The 14,213-nt window shown below is 47.3% G+C and overlaps 1 long non-coding RNA gene across 1 annotated transcript; it reads right to left on the bottom strand.

Moving 5' to 3' along the window:
• Positions 1-7,049: 7,049 nt before the first annotated feature.
• Positions 7,050-9,064, bottom strand: LOC308588840. Its single transcript, XR_014008916.1, has 2 exons — positions 8,914-9,064; positions 7,050-8,685 (listed from the first exon to the last, which is right to left on the bottom strand). It is a non-coding gene; the product is annotated as an uncharacterized lncRNA (long non-coding RNA).
• Positions 9,065-14,213: the final 5,149 nt, after the last annotated feature.

Genomic DNA, 14,213 nt, shown 5'->3' with positions numbered 1-14,213 from the left:
AAACAAACACTACAAACCACCATCAATTTTCATCACAATTCTTATTTTCTAAACCTTATTTCCCTGACTTCCCCACACCTCCCCATCTTGTATTCTAGTTCAATATCGGCTCAACAAGTTCTTACCAATCTTACCTTATGAACAACAATATTTATACATTAATGCATATGTCCTAATTATTAACTATATCTTTCTTTCTTATTTCTTAACACCTTATTCTGAAGTCGATTTAATTTCCTTTCCACGATTTCCCTTCTTTTCATGCAAAAACAAAACAAAACAAAACAAATAAAAACAAAAGTAAGTTATAATTGTAAAGCCTTTGGATTCCCGAACTCCATCCCCCCTTTTCCCGGTTTCAATCCCCAACACATGACAATCAATTTACTGTCAGCCTGGAGATCTCACGTCCGAGGCCCTTAAGTCTCTCTCACTTCCTCTCTGCCGTTTTTTTTTTATAGTCTTTGATATTAATCTTCAGCTCTCGGAAAAGTTCAAGCCCAATAATGTCCATGTTTCTTCCAGCCAGAGCTCCATACTTAGAAGTGGAGCCAAAATCTTGTTTCTTGCTTCTTTCAAATCCAAATGTTTCCAGAGCTCCAACTTCCACTTTAATCGGATTTATAGCCATCTTGTCAGGCCTCTGGTCCTCCTCTGTCTTATATAGCATTACAATTCCTCCTTCCTTATCCTCGGAGACAGTGTGTATCTCTTTCTCCGCGTTCTCCAAACTCTCCAGTTTCTCTTCTTTACCAGCTGCATAGGCTTCCTGTGGCAAATCCTTATCGAATTCAGCAAGTTTGTTTACTGTTAAGTCCAGAGTTTCAGCTTTGGTAGCCAAAACATCAATTTGGCCTTGTATTTTTCCCAAGAGAACGAAGATTTTGTCGAGTTTAGCTTGAATTCTTCCTCCTTCAGTCATCCTTGTAATGACCCAAAACCCCCTCTAGAGGGGTTTTTGGTTACTTTGTAATCCTTCCAGCTTATTTCCAAAAGTCAGAGTAATTTGTATCAGTTCTCCTTGTTTTCCACCAAATATAGTCAAATTGTAACGAATTCAGCCAGCAGAAACAGCAGTAACAAAGTTCCCTTTTTCCGTCTTGACAGCTAATTTGACAGCTGTCAAGATCTTCAATGCCTTTTCACCAGGCTTTCTCACAGATCTCTCCCGGGTCCGGGGAGAGGCAAAACTTCAGTTCCCAACATTAGCTCTTATCCTCCGGTAAAATTTTATCATGCCAAGTCGTGAAATTAATAACTTTAACCCAATAAATGGGAAGAAATTCCTCTCGACCTCAGTTAATAGTTCCTTGCTTCAGATTGTTTACAGGATGGGGAGACGGACTTCCTGTTTACGTCTTCCCCGATCGTACCTAATTCAAAGTAAAATTTTTCCAAATCCAGTTCCGTTCTACTCACAGGTTGTAGTTTTAGAGTCCAATTCACAGGAAAAAGTCAGCGCTCTCTGGCCATGGCAGCGCAGCTTCACTCCGCAGGAGAAGCGTTCGACTCACATCACCGCGCCGCTCATCCCGTCCCCCGCTCCGGAGCCTTTAAAAAGGCTCTTTTGCAGGTCGGGGGGGCGCAAATGGTGCCCGCCGAGTCCCCAGGCTCACAGGCTCTTCTGCCTGTGATTTTTAAGGGTCACCGCTTCGCCGCAGCGGTAAGACCCTGATCCTGCGAAGCCGATTCCCTCCGGAGCTCGGAGGGAATCCACCATTTGCCGTTCGCGCTAACCCGGAAGTATATATATTTGTATTTTAATTCAATAAATATGAACTGAGAAGAGAGAGAGAGAGAGAGAGAGAGAGAGAGAGAGAGAGAGAGAAAGGAGTGGTTTCAGCAGGGTTTCCAGCAGGAGAGACTGATCATGGTTCAAAGGCGGGAGAAAGAAAATAACTTATTTTCTTGCTGAAAGGCAGAAAAGGGGAACGGATTTGCTTATACCCCTAGGAGGATTAGACAAGAGCCTTTGCATTTCTCTTCTGGGAGGGTGTTGCAGACAAATTGCTGAGAAATGCTTCACCTGAGCCCTGAACCCTCGCTAATGTATTGCAACAACAAGGGAGACAAAAGCAGCTCCTGGGCAAAAATATAGGTGTGAGATTCTGCCTCCTTTTTTGTCCTCATCCTGGCAGAACCGCCCACTTCCTACCTTAATTCCGAGTCACTCAGGGCAGGATAGTAGTAGTAATAATAATAATAATATAATAATTTATTATTAATACCCCACCCATCTGGCTGGGTTTCTCCAGCCACTCTGGGTGGCTCCCAAAAGGCTATTGAAAACACGATAAAACATCAAACATTAAAAACTTCCCCAAACAGGGCTGCCTTCAGATGTCTTCTAAAAGTCAGATAGTTGTTTATTTCCTTGACATCTGATGGGAGGGCATTCCACAGGTAGGCTGTAGATTGGTGACCCAGTCAGGATGCCTGTCAGACGCCACCCAGACACCAACCTGCTATGCTTCTGCAGGCTTGAACACAGGGTGATTGGCTCATATGGCTCGCTGTTGTCTAGACACTGGCTGGCAGCATCTCTCCAGGGTTCTTCAGGCAGGGGATATTCCCAGTCCTTCCTGGAGATGCTGGCAGTTGAAGCTGTGACCTTCTGATTGCAAAGCAGCTGCTCCACCACAAAGCTACGATTCTCTTCCCGCTCTCCCCATTGCTGTGTCATGGCATCTCCTTGTCCCTTTCTTCCAAGGCATGTGTAGATCAGGCCTCAAACTACCATCAGTGAATAATATGCTGTGGTATTGGGAGAAAGCCTGAGATGGGGAAAGTCATCGGCATCCGTCTGCCTCGAGAGACAATAGAACGCACCTCTGGGGGTGAAGTCAAACTGCTGCGTTAGCAGCCCTGGAGTGACCTCTCCAGGGTGCAAGGAGGCCCTGGGCTGCCCAGACGACAAGACCTCCCTCTCAGCCTTGCTGGTGTGCTCCAAAGGAAAGCAGAGGTAAAAAAAAAGGTAAAGGACCCCTGGATGGTTAAGTCCAGTCAAAGGTGACTATGGGGTTGTGGCGCTCATCTTGCTTTCAGGCCGAGGGAGCCGTGGTTGTCCACAGTTTTCTTAATTTGAGTTTTCTTAATTTCTTAATTCTTAATTTGATTCTGAATTGATTTTAGAATGTATTGCAATTAATTGACTGTGATTTTATGTAAACTGTACTATTTTTACTGTTGTTAGCTGCTCTGAGCCCAGCTTTGGCTGGGGAGGGTGGGATATAAATAAATTATTATTATTATTATTATTATTATTATTATTATTATTATTATTATTATTATTATTCTGGGTCATGTGGCCAGCAAGACTAAACCGTCTCTGGTGCAACGGAACACTGTGACAGAAGCCAGAGCACACGGAAATGCTGTTTACCTTCCTGCCGCAGCGGTACCTATTTATCTACTTGCACTGGTGTGCTTTCAAACTGCTAGGTTGACAGGAACTGGAACAGAGCAATGGGAGCTCATCCCGTCTTGGGGATTCGAACAGCTGACCTTTGGACTGGCAAGCCCAAGAGGCTCAGTGCTTTAGACCACAGTGCCACAGAGCAATACATTTGGCACAGGCTTGGCTGCAGAAGTTCCTTGATGGAGACGTGCAGGGCAACATCCAACCATAACAGAGACTCCACTCCAGATTTTTGTAGGGTTTATTCCTCAGCCTTTTCTTATCCCAAAGTTTTCCCATCAGGTGAGGGAAACGTTACTGAGCAATAGTTGAGACCACCACTAGATGTCACCAATTTCTTGTTTTACATAAAAAAATCTAGCGCTTGGAAGTGGAAATTTGCAAGCCGTTAACGTATTGATTTCCAGAGAAATGACTCTGTTGTATATTGTGATGTCAGAGTCTGCCTAGAAGCCTTCTTAGGATTAAGGCCTGTTCACACATATGCTCATACAACCTGGGCATCTCATCTGCTTGAGGACACTTGGTTTAATGTGTGAACTTTCCTAATGTTGAAACTATGGTGTTTTGCACCAGTTAATAATCCTCAACTGCCCCAGGGACCACTGGGTACAGGTGAGTTCCATCAAACCTGCATATCTGAAATGGCACAGGAACCAACTAAGACACATAAAATATCTACCAATGCAAGTGCCGCCACTTGGAGCACTTAATAAAAGTTCCCTACCAGGGAGTGTAGGTCTATGGTGCAACCCTGTCTCACATTTCTGAACATGTCAATATTCCCCCAGGGTACATATATGTGAATGGCTGGGTCAGGAAAGCACCTTGAAAATGGGGTGTGGTGGAATTTGCTTCAGATCCCAACCTGAAATAATAATGCAATAACAACAATAACAATAATAATAATATTATTGTTTATATGCCACGCATCTGACTGGCCCTTTCCAATTTGCACTTCTCTGAATTATTTGAATTCTGTGGTGCAGTCATCCAACCAAAAAGAATGCACAATAATGTGTATTAAGAGAAGTGTGCATTTTTTAAAAAATCTGTATTTTCACCAATGCATAGATTTTATTAACTTTCCATTCATATAAACATCCTTGTACACATTTATGTATAAAAGCATTCTATATTGGGGAAATTGCTGGGGGGGGTGTATACATTAGGACATGGGTGCACCAGAATGCTGATGACTTTTCACGGGGACGTGATATAGAACTTTGCAAAATGGTGCAGAAAAGTGACAAAGCTGTGGGCTGGTAGTGCATTCTTATTCTGCCTGGGGAAAGAGCTCTATGGTGCTCAAAAGCTTGCACATCCCTCAGCGTGAGGCTGCTCTGACAGTGCCTAGCTCTGCTTTTTGCTCTACTCAGCAGTACTAACACGAAGGCCGGCTTTCCAATGAATTTCAGGAAGGATGTGTCTCTTCCTTAGAATGAACGTCAGGAAATGGGAGTAGCCGTCAGGAAATTAGCTAAAGGCTAATGCAAATAGAGACATGGCGGGGCGATTTCTTAACAGGCGCTAGCTAAATGCAGTCACTTCTTCCTCTTGGGTTTGAACACGACATGCTTATATTATGAACGGCGGCTCTAAATTAAAAGGAAGGCAGCCTAACGTAGATCTCTATCAAACAAATGTTTTGATAAGACCGGACGACTAGGTGGCACGTTGTCCGGGTGTGCTGGTCCCGGGGGGAGGTTACCGTGAGGCGTGGTCAGAGTCTGGTCCTGGGTCGAGGGTCTGGAGACTGTCCACCAAGGGTGAAGCGGGGTCCAAAGCGAGGAGCCGGGCAAGGTCGGGAACTCTGGAAGAACAGGTCTGGGTGCTGACAGAAACAGGTTTCCAACGACGTTGCTCCCGCAACCTGGGACCGGGCTGACTGGCCTTTATCTCCTCTGAGGCCAGGGGCGGTCCCGGCCCACAGGTGACCCGCCTCTCCTGGCCTGGAGGCGAGCACTCCTCCTGAGAGAACCCAGTTCCCTCCGCCTCTCTGCCCTGAGCCTCTGCAGCTCAGGAGAGGCTGGAGGGTTACTGGACCCAGGGGGAGGCTCACCTTCCCATGACAGGGCTGGGAGAGGTGCACCTGTAGGCAATGGGTCCTCAATCACCTCCGGAGCCAGAGTGGATTCATCTGGTGTCTGCTCCTGAGGATCTGGCACAGGTGAGGGCCCTTCAGGTTCAAGCCCCAGCCCTGGCTCAGCCAGTCCTGGAGGCGGGGACTCCTGTGCAGGCTGGGATTCCTCCGGTTCAGCCTCTGAATCAGATTCCCAGGCCATCACATTGGGGAACAAATGTAGAACTTGTAACCTGTTGCTGGCACCCGTCGGTCTTGAGAGACAATGGAGTGCGCTGCCAGGGGTGAAGTCAAACATCAGCAGCACCAAAGTGACCTCTCTGGGGTGCAAGCCTGGGCAGTGCGTGTGTGGAGGTCCTGGGCTGCCCACGTGACAAGATGACCACCCCCCTCTTGGCCTCGCTGAGGTGGTCCAAAGGAAAGCAGAGCAAGAGGTTTGGCACCAGCTTGGCTGCAGGAGTTGCCAGGAGGAGGAGTACAAGGCGCCATCCAACTGTCTTAGGGACTCCACTCTGGATTTGCGTAGGGTTTCCTCCTGAGCCTTTTCTTCGCCTGAAGAGCAAGGCGGAATTTTAGGATCAGTGTTTTCCTTCTCCTAAATGGGTTACCCTCCCAGGTCAATGAGCCTCATCTGCCCCTCACTTCCCACCACATTCTTGACCATTGAAAGCCAGTGTGGTGTAGTGGTTAAGAGCAGTGGACTCGTAATCTGGTGAACCGGGTTCGCTTCCCCGCTCCTCCACATGCAGCTGCTGGGTGACCTTGGGCTAGTCACACTTCTCTGAAGCCTCTCAGCCTCACTCACCTCACAGAGTGTTTGTTGTGGGGGAGGAAGGGAAAGGAGATTGTGTGCCACTTTGAGACTCCTTAGTAAAGGTAAAGGGACCCCTGACCATTAGGTCCAGTCGTGGCCGACTCTGGGGTTGCGGCGTTCATCTCGCTTTATTGGCCGACGGAGCCGGCGTACAGCTTCCAGGTCATGTGGCCAACATGACTAAGCTGCTTCTGGCGAACCAGAGCAGCGCACAGAAACGCCGTTTACCTTCCCACCGGAGTGGTACCTATTTATCTACTTGTACTTTGACGTGCTTTTGAACTGCTAGGTTGGCAGGGGCAGGGACCAAGCAATGGGAGCTCACCCCGTCGTGGGGATTCGAACCGCCAACCTTCTGATTGGCAAGTCCTAGGCTCTGTGGTTTAACCCGCAGCGCCACCCGCATCTCCTAAGGAGTTGAGACTCCTTAGGGTAGTGATAAAGCGGGATATCAAATCCAAACTCTTCTTCTTCTTCATTGGACCCACTGCAACAGCTGGACTATGTACTGAAGGTCATATTTGTCTCACCACACCTTCCCTGGAGGTCTTCAAATAAGTTGCAGAACCATCTGCTGAGGATGGTTTTCTAGCATTGAGTAGGGGCTGGAGCAGAAGACCTCAAGACATGACCCCCCTGCGGCTCTTTTAAAGGGTTTGAATACTCAAATCCTCACCTCACCCTCACTCAGCGTTCATTGTGAAGGGAAAAGAACCTGCCACCACTTTGTCATATTAATAAAAACATTTTCTTTTTATTTTGATACAAAAATTAAATAGCAAAGTTTGGGGTCTTTTGTACAATGATAAATTAGAAATTTACAATAGACGTAGTTAACTCTTCTGTACAATCACCAACAAAGAAAAAATATATATCAGTGTCCATTTACCTTAAAAAGTTTCAGGGATAAGCAATTATCATCCTGAAGGTGAGTAACATAAATCATGTACCTGTGTGCCAAACAGCTTAAGAAACCAGGTTGTTTTAGGACAATTACCTTTAATGGGAGCAAGGAAAGGGCAAAAAGGAGGGAGAAACTGCTCCAGAACAGAAGAGAACTTTATTAAAGGGAAAAGTAAGATTGGAAGTAAAGGTGCTTTAATCTTGGAAACGTCGTATTTTTGTTGTTAGAAGAACAAATAGCAATGAATGGAAAAAATGAATGAATACATAAAAATGAAAGCCGCAACCCAAAAGTCTAATCATTCAGCTCTACTCCAGACCTGCAGAGAAAAGAGGTGTGAGGAATTTTGAGATGAGCAGAAAACGGTTGTACCATTTCAGAGCACAGGCAGGGGCTCAATTTTTATTTTTTAATGTCCTTTTATGACACGGGAGATGGAACCTTTTTTCACTCAAGGGCCACAATCCCTTCTGGACAACCTCCTGGGAGCCACTTGCCAGGAGCAGGAGGAGGACAGAGCAATAGATGTGGATTTTGCGGGCGAGCTTCCTTGCGCTCGCATGCCCCTCTCTAGCTAGGAAACCGAGAAGAATGATCGAAAGCACATTCCAGCCATGAGAAAACACGAGAGATGGGTGCAAAAGCAGGCCTGGCAAAGGGTGTGTTGGCCTGGGGAGAGCAAATTTGAACCCTAGACCCCTCCCTCTATGCAGAAGCTAGCTAGCAATAGAAAACCAGCACAGGAAGGAATGAGCTGTGCTCAACTCATCCTCTGATATGCCTTTAAACAAACAAAAACCTGCAGGGAGCAAAAGGGGGGAGAGGACATTCAGCGCTCGTGGCTCACACCTGCAGCCTGAAATGCTATAGTCCTCTCTCGCCAATTCAGGGTTCCTTTATTCCGAAGTCATGCACAGATCAGGGCCCAAGAGACAAATGACCATTTCTACATTCGCAAGCAACAGAGATGCAGCCACGGGGTCCTTAAAATTCATTTATGAAGGACGTAAGATTTGCAAGGGGTTCTGGGGCAGAGCCCTTCTGATCACACCAAACTGCAATTCCATGAACAGAGGACTTAAGAGAGGGCCCTTCCCCGTGCACCAGTAGATACATCTGCTCACCAAATACGTGGCAGCGATATCTCCTTCCCGGGCCCACACACGATAGTCGGGATGTGGGATACAGGCATGATACGGTTTGCGTGAAGGGTCGTTCCCCACCACCACCTGCCATGTAACGGTTTTTGGTGGCGCTGAAGGTGGCCCAGGCCACATGACCCCCAAAGCCAACAGCAGAGAGGGAGATCCCCTAGTAAGAGCACATGGGGAATAAGAAACAATGGAGGAGCACAGCTGTCAGGCAGAGACTCTATAGCTGGGACCATGTATTTATGCTCCAGTTCTCAGGTGTAATTTCCCCTCACCTGGCTGGATTCACTGGCATTAGATTATAAAACAGGAAACCTAAATACAGTGGTACCTCGAGTTATATACGTTTCAGGTTACATACACTTCAGGTTACAGACTCCGCTAACCCAGAAATAGTACCTCGGGTTAAGAACTTTGCTTCAGGATGAGAACAGAAATCGTGTTCCGGCGGCGCAGCAGCAGCAGGAGGAGGCCCCATTAGCTGAAGTGGTGCTTCATGAATAACGGACCTCCAGAACGAATTAAGTACTTAACCCGAGGTACCACTGTATTTAAAAAGGCAGACCAAGTGACAGCAAGTGGGAATTATCATTGATGGTCACTAGCCAGGATGGCTATATTCTTTATTCATTATACACGTTGTTGAGAATCATAAATTGTAGTGTTAGGAGGGACCCTTAGGGTCATCTAGTCCAACCCCCTGTAATGCAGGAATCTTCTGCTCAACGTGGGGCTTGAACCCATGACCCTGATATTAAGAGTCGCCTGCTCTACTGACTGAGCTAGTCCAGCTGACTCACAAGTGGGGAGAGCGCTGTTGCGCTGAGGTTCTGCTTGCGAGTTTACTGAGGGGTCTTCTAGATGCTTTGGAAACCTGTGCTAGGTGGAGCTGATGGGGGTTGTGGACCCCTCAGTTTGGAGAAAGCATGTTAGGAGCAAATGGGTTTGCACCTTGTTATTATGGCAAGGTTCCCTGAGCTTTGGGGGAACTCTACTTTGGCTGCATTCACACGGCGGCCTAGCCCAACATCACATTTCCCTAACTTTTAATTTCCACATTATTTTTGAGCTTTCAAATGACACAAAAACAAGCCACTTCTTGGAATATAGTGGTGCATGTGGTGCACTAAGCATCCATATTACAGTGGCACCTCGGTTTAACAACGGCCCTGTTTACGAACTATTCCGTTTATGAACTCTGGAATACTGGAAGTAGTGTGCCGGTTTGCGAACTTCACCTCAGTCTAAGAACGGAATCTGAACAGTGGAAGGGCAGCGGTGGCGGGAGGCCTCATTAGGGAAAGCACACCTCGGTTTAAGAATGGTTTCAGTTTAAGAATGGACTTCCGGAACGGGTTAAGTTCGTAAACCGAGGTACCACTGTACAGTGGTACGTCTGGATACGAACGGGATCTGTTCCAGACCCCATTTGTATCTAGAAGCAAATGTAACTAGCGACAGCACGTCTGAGCACGCACGCGTCGCTTTTCGCCGCTTCTGCACATGCGCGTGACGTCATTTTGAGCGTCTGCACATGCGCAAGCAGCAAAACCCGGAAGTAACGCGCTCCATTACTTCCGGGTTGCTGCGGAGCGCAACTCGAATGCGCTCAACCCGAAGCACATTCAACCCGAGGTATGACTATATTTGCAAACAGGTTTATTTTTCTAGAAGCAAATAACACAGACACGATGTTAGACGATAGTTCCAGAAGTGACTTAAAGTTTTGCAAAAGCTCAAATAGAATGCAGAGCTTAAGAGTTAGAGGGAAGTTGTGAAAAAGGAATAAACTGCCATGTGAAAGCAGCCAGTGTCTAAAGCAGTGGTGGTAGAAAATCCACGTTCATCCTGGGGAGAAACTAGCATTTGAGCACCGGGTCAATTCCCTGCACTGTGCTATCATTGGCAACATAGGAACCCGCGGGTGGGCTTGAAATAACCTCTGGAGCATTAGCTCAGACGTAGCCACTGAAGTGGGTGAAAAGAGAGAAAGGAAACTACGGCAGAACTCTCGAGCGCCAACAGGTTTGAGCAGATGCTTTTTTTAAAAGGCACCCAGCAGAAACAATCTGTCATATGCATTGATCGAGGCAGCTTGAAAGAGGCACTTGAATGATCTTTGGAAAGGTAAAGTAAAGGGACCCCTGACCATTAGGTCCAGTTGTGACCGACTCTGGGGTTGCGGCGCTCATCTCGCTTTCTTGGCAGAGGGAGCCGGCGTACAGCTTCCTGGTCATGTGGCCAGCATAACGAAACTGCTTCTGGAAAACCAGAGCAGTGCACAGAAACGCTGTTTACCTTCCCGGTGGAGTGGTACCTATTTATCTACTTGCACTTTGACATGCTTTCAAACTGCTAGGTTGGCAGGAGCAGGGACCGAGCAATGGGAGCTCACCCCGTTGCGGGGATTCGAACCGCCACCTGCGTCCCTCTTTGGAAAGGGAGAGGGGGAAATATTACTGCAACTCCTTCTATCACCAGCCAAACTGGACCGGAAAGATTTTCTTTTCTTTTTTTAAAAGGAGCCTAGTGAAAGCAGCAGGACACATGTCCAGCTCTCCACGCTCCCAGCTCTGTGCTTGCGGTGCCAACCCAAAAGCACCAACCCGGGGAGGGAGGGATATTATTTTAGCACTTGGTTTGCACATGTGCCTATACAGTGGCACCTCCTCCTCCTACAGAGAAACGATGGTCCTCTCCTTGTTGTTGGAACTCCGACTTCCATCTTCCCCAGCCAACATGGCCAAGGTCAGGAACGATGGGAGTTGGGATTCAGCAAAGTCTGGAGGGACCACAGGTTCCCCCTCCCGGCTGCTCTCCATGGTATGTGCCACCCATGCGCAACATTTGCACATCGGAGCAAGGACTGTGCATGTACAGGGGAGGAACGCAAGAAGAAAACTCTTGAATTCAAGGCCCACACAAGGAAGGCAAGCCGTGCTGTGAACACAATTGCCCGCCAGGCAATCGGGCAACCATTAACATTCTGTTCTCCGACAAACATCTGAGCAGCTTCTGCCGACTGCCTACAGGCTAAAGTTTACAGTCATCAAACTCCCACCAGCTAAATATTGCTCCAGTGAACCTGGCTGCCTATGTTTAAGATGGCATTACTCACCAAGCAATAGCCAGGTTTATTCTCTTGGGGTCATGTAACAGGGCAGGTGGGGTGAGGGGGCAGCTTACCCTTTTAGCTAAAGACAAGAAAAGAAAAGAGTGCACTCACATTCTTCTCAGACTGATAAAGACACGCACGCACAAACAGCGCTTTCATTTTGGTTCGGAGTGAGTCAGCTGTACCCCCTGGTCTCATGGCTGGAGAATGTCTTTTTAATTGTAATTGACACACAAATTATGCAACTGATCTGTGCACAGGCAAAGCTGCCAAGGAACTTAACATTTCGGTTTGCCCAGACCGGCGTCGACACAGATGCAATCACACAGAGTGAAATATATTAAGCCTTAATTGCTTAATGCAATGGGTCTCCGGGGAAGGACTGATAGGTTTACTTGGAGGGCCTGGGGCGGCGGTGGCCGGTGGGGGGGGGGGAGAGAATGAGGGGGGTTTGGCGAGGCAAGGGGAGGAGAGAAAAAGAAACCAAAACAAAACAGTCTCTGAATAAGCCAATTGTCAGAAATGACCCTCCACTCACTTTTCTTTATTAACCCACATGCTCTAGACGTAAAGACGACTATAAAAATAAAGGAAGACTTTTTCTTATTGAGACTGGAGAGTGTGTGACACTGGGAACAGCAGAGTCATGTATCAGTGTTGGGGGAAGACTGAAAGAGATTCGGGGAATAGGAGAGGGAGAAGAGAGATGGGAATCTAGCTGCAAGCTAAGGTTAGGCTCTCAGTTTCCAACTTTTTTGTCTCTCCCAATCAGCACAGCCAAGCAGGGAACTCTCTTGCACAAAGCCTCGCTGAAACAAGAACCATGCAAGAGGACACGGTGAATTCCCCAAAGGACGGCGCCATCCAAATCCCATTAAACCCAACAGCCTGCATGAATGGATCTCATCAAATGGACTTATTAAAAGCTGACCTGAGCATTGAAAGCAACCACACGCTCTCGCCCTCTATCAAGGTTGTAACCTCTTCAGACAACAGGTGGGAGTTGCATGTCGGATGCTCCCTAAATCCTGGCCTTTAAAGAAAGAAAGAAAACTAGCCCACCAAGGTGACAGATTCGGGCCGAGCACTCTCCCTGAGGTGCTAGCTTTCTACATGCAAGAAGATTTGGGGGGTGTCGTAAATGATCATGGGTATTTAGACAGCTAGTCTCGCAACTGCAGCTAGAAATGGTACAGTGCAACCAAGGCTGCCCCATAAAATTACTCTGAACGTGGTAGATCAGTTCTTGGGAAGTTTAGCGGCACAGTACATGTGCAGATCCAACCTGTTCAGCTATAACCCTTGCAAGACACACATCTGCAGAGCTACAGAGACTGTTCCTTTAAAAAACAAATGGTTTGGGTCAAAGCTGAGCTGAGCTTGGCTCCCATGGAAGCCAACAAGATCCAAGCAGCAACTCTCTTGCCATGTTTAAGAGCCATGCTAGCACTTTAAAAAGTCCCCCAAAGAATTCTGGGAGGTGTAGTTTGTAAAGGATGCCGGGAGTTGTTAGGAGACGCCTATTATTTCCCCTGGTTCAAAATTGGGAAAGGAGTACGACAAGGCTGTATATTGTCTCCCTGCTTATTTCACTTATATGCAGAATTCATCATGCAAAAGGCTGGGCTGGATGAATCCCTAGCCGGAATTAAGATTGCCAGAAGAAATATCAACAACCTCAGATGACACAACATTGATGGCAGAAAGTGAGGAGGAATTAAAGAACCTTTTAATGAGGGTGAAAGAGGAGAGCGCAAAATACGGTCTGAAGCTCAACATCAAAAAAACAAAGATCATGGCCACTGGGCCCATTACCTCTTGGCAAATAGAAGGGGAAGAAATGGAGGCAGTGAGAGATTTTACTTTCTTGGGCTCCATGATCACTGCAGATGGTGAAAGCAGTCACGAAATTAAAAGACGACTGCTCCTTGGGAGGAAGGCGATGGCAAACCTAGACAGCATCTTAAAAAGCAGAGACATCACCTTGCCAACAAAGGACTGTATAGTTAAAGCCATGGTTTTCCCAGTAGTGATGTATGGAAGTGAGTGCTGGACCATAAAGAAGGCTGATCGCCGAAGAATTGATGCTTTTGAATTATGGTGCTGGAGGAGACTCTTGAGAGTCCCATGGACTGCAAGAAGATCAAACGTCTCCATTCTTAAGGAAATCAGCCCTGAGTGCTCACTGGAAGGACAGATCGTGAAGCTGAGGCTCCAATACTTTGGCCACCTCATGAGAAGAGAAGACTCCCTGGAAAAGACCCTGATGTTGGGAAAGATGGAGGGCACAAGGAGAAGGGGACGACAGAGGACAAGATGGCTGGACAGTGTTCTCGAAGCTACCAGCATGAGTTTGACCAAACTGCTGGAGGCAGTGGAAGACAGGAGTGCCTGGCGTGCTCTGGTCCATGGGGTCACGAAGAGTCAGACACGACTAAACGACTAAACAAAATTATTTCCCCTCTCAAGAGTTACAATTCAGAGTGGTGCTGACCCATCTAACCCTGATAACTGTAACTCTGTGAGGGGGAAAGGGGTCTCCTAAGCACCCAGATCCCCCTCACAGAACCACAATTCCCAGAGTCCCCTGGGAAGAAGGACTGAACTCTCAAACTACACCTCCCAGAATTCTTCGGGGGACTGTTTAAATCGGTGTCACAATACTTTAAAGGTGTGAGTGTGGCCCTTGTCTGGAGGCAGCCCAGAGACTTTGCAGCCTGAGCCACAG

This window comes from Podarcis bocagei (genome assembly GCF_964188305.1).
Source record: "Podarcis bocagei genome assembly, chromosome: 6".
NCBI classification, from domain to species: domain Eukaryota; kingdom Metazoa; phylum Chordata; class Lepidosauria; order Squamata; family Lacertidae; genus Podarcis; species Podarcis bocagei.
This window is presented reverse-complemented; position numbering and strand designations above follow the sequence as displayed.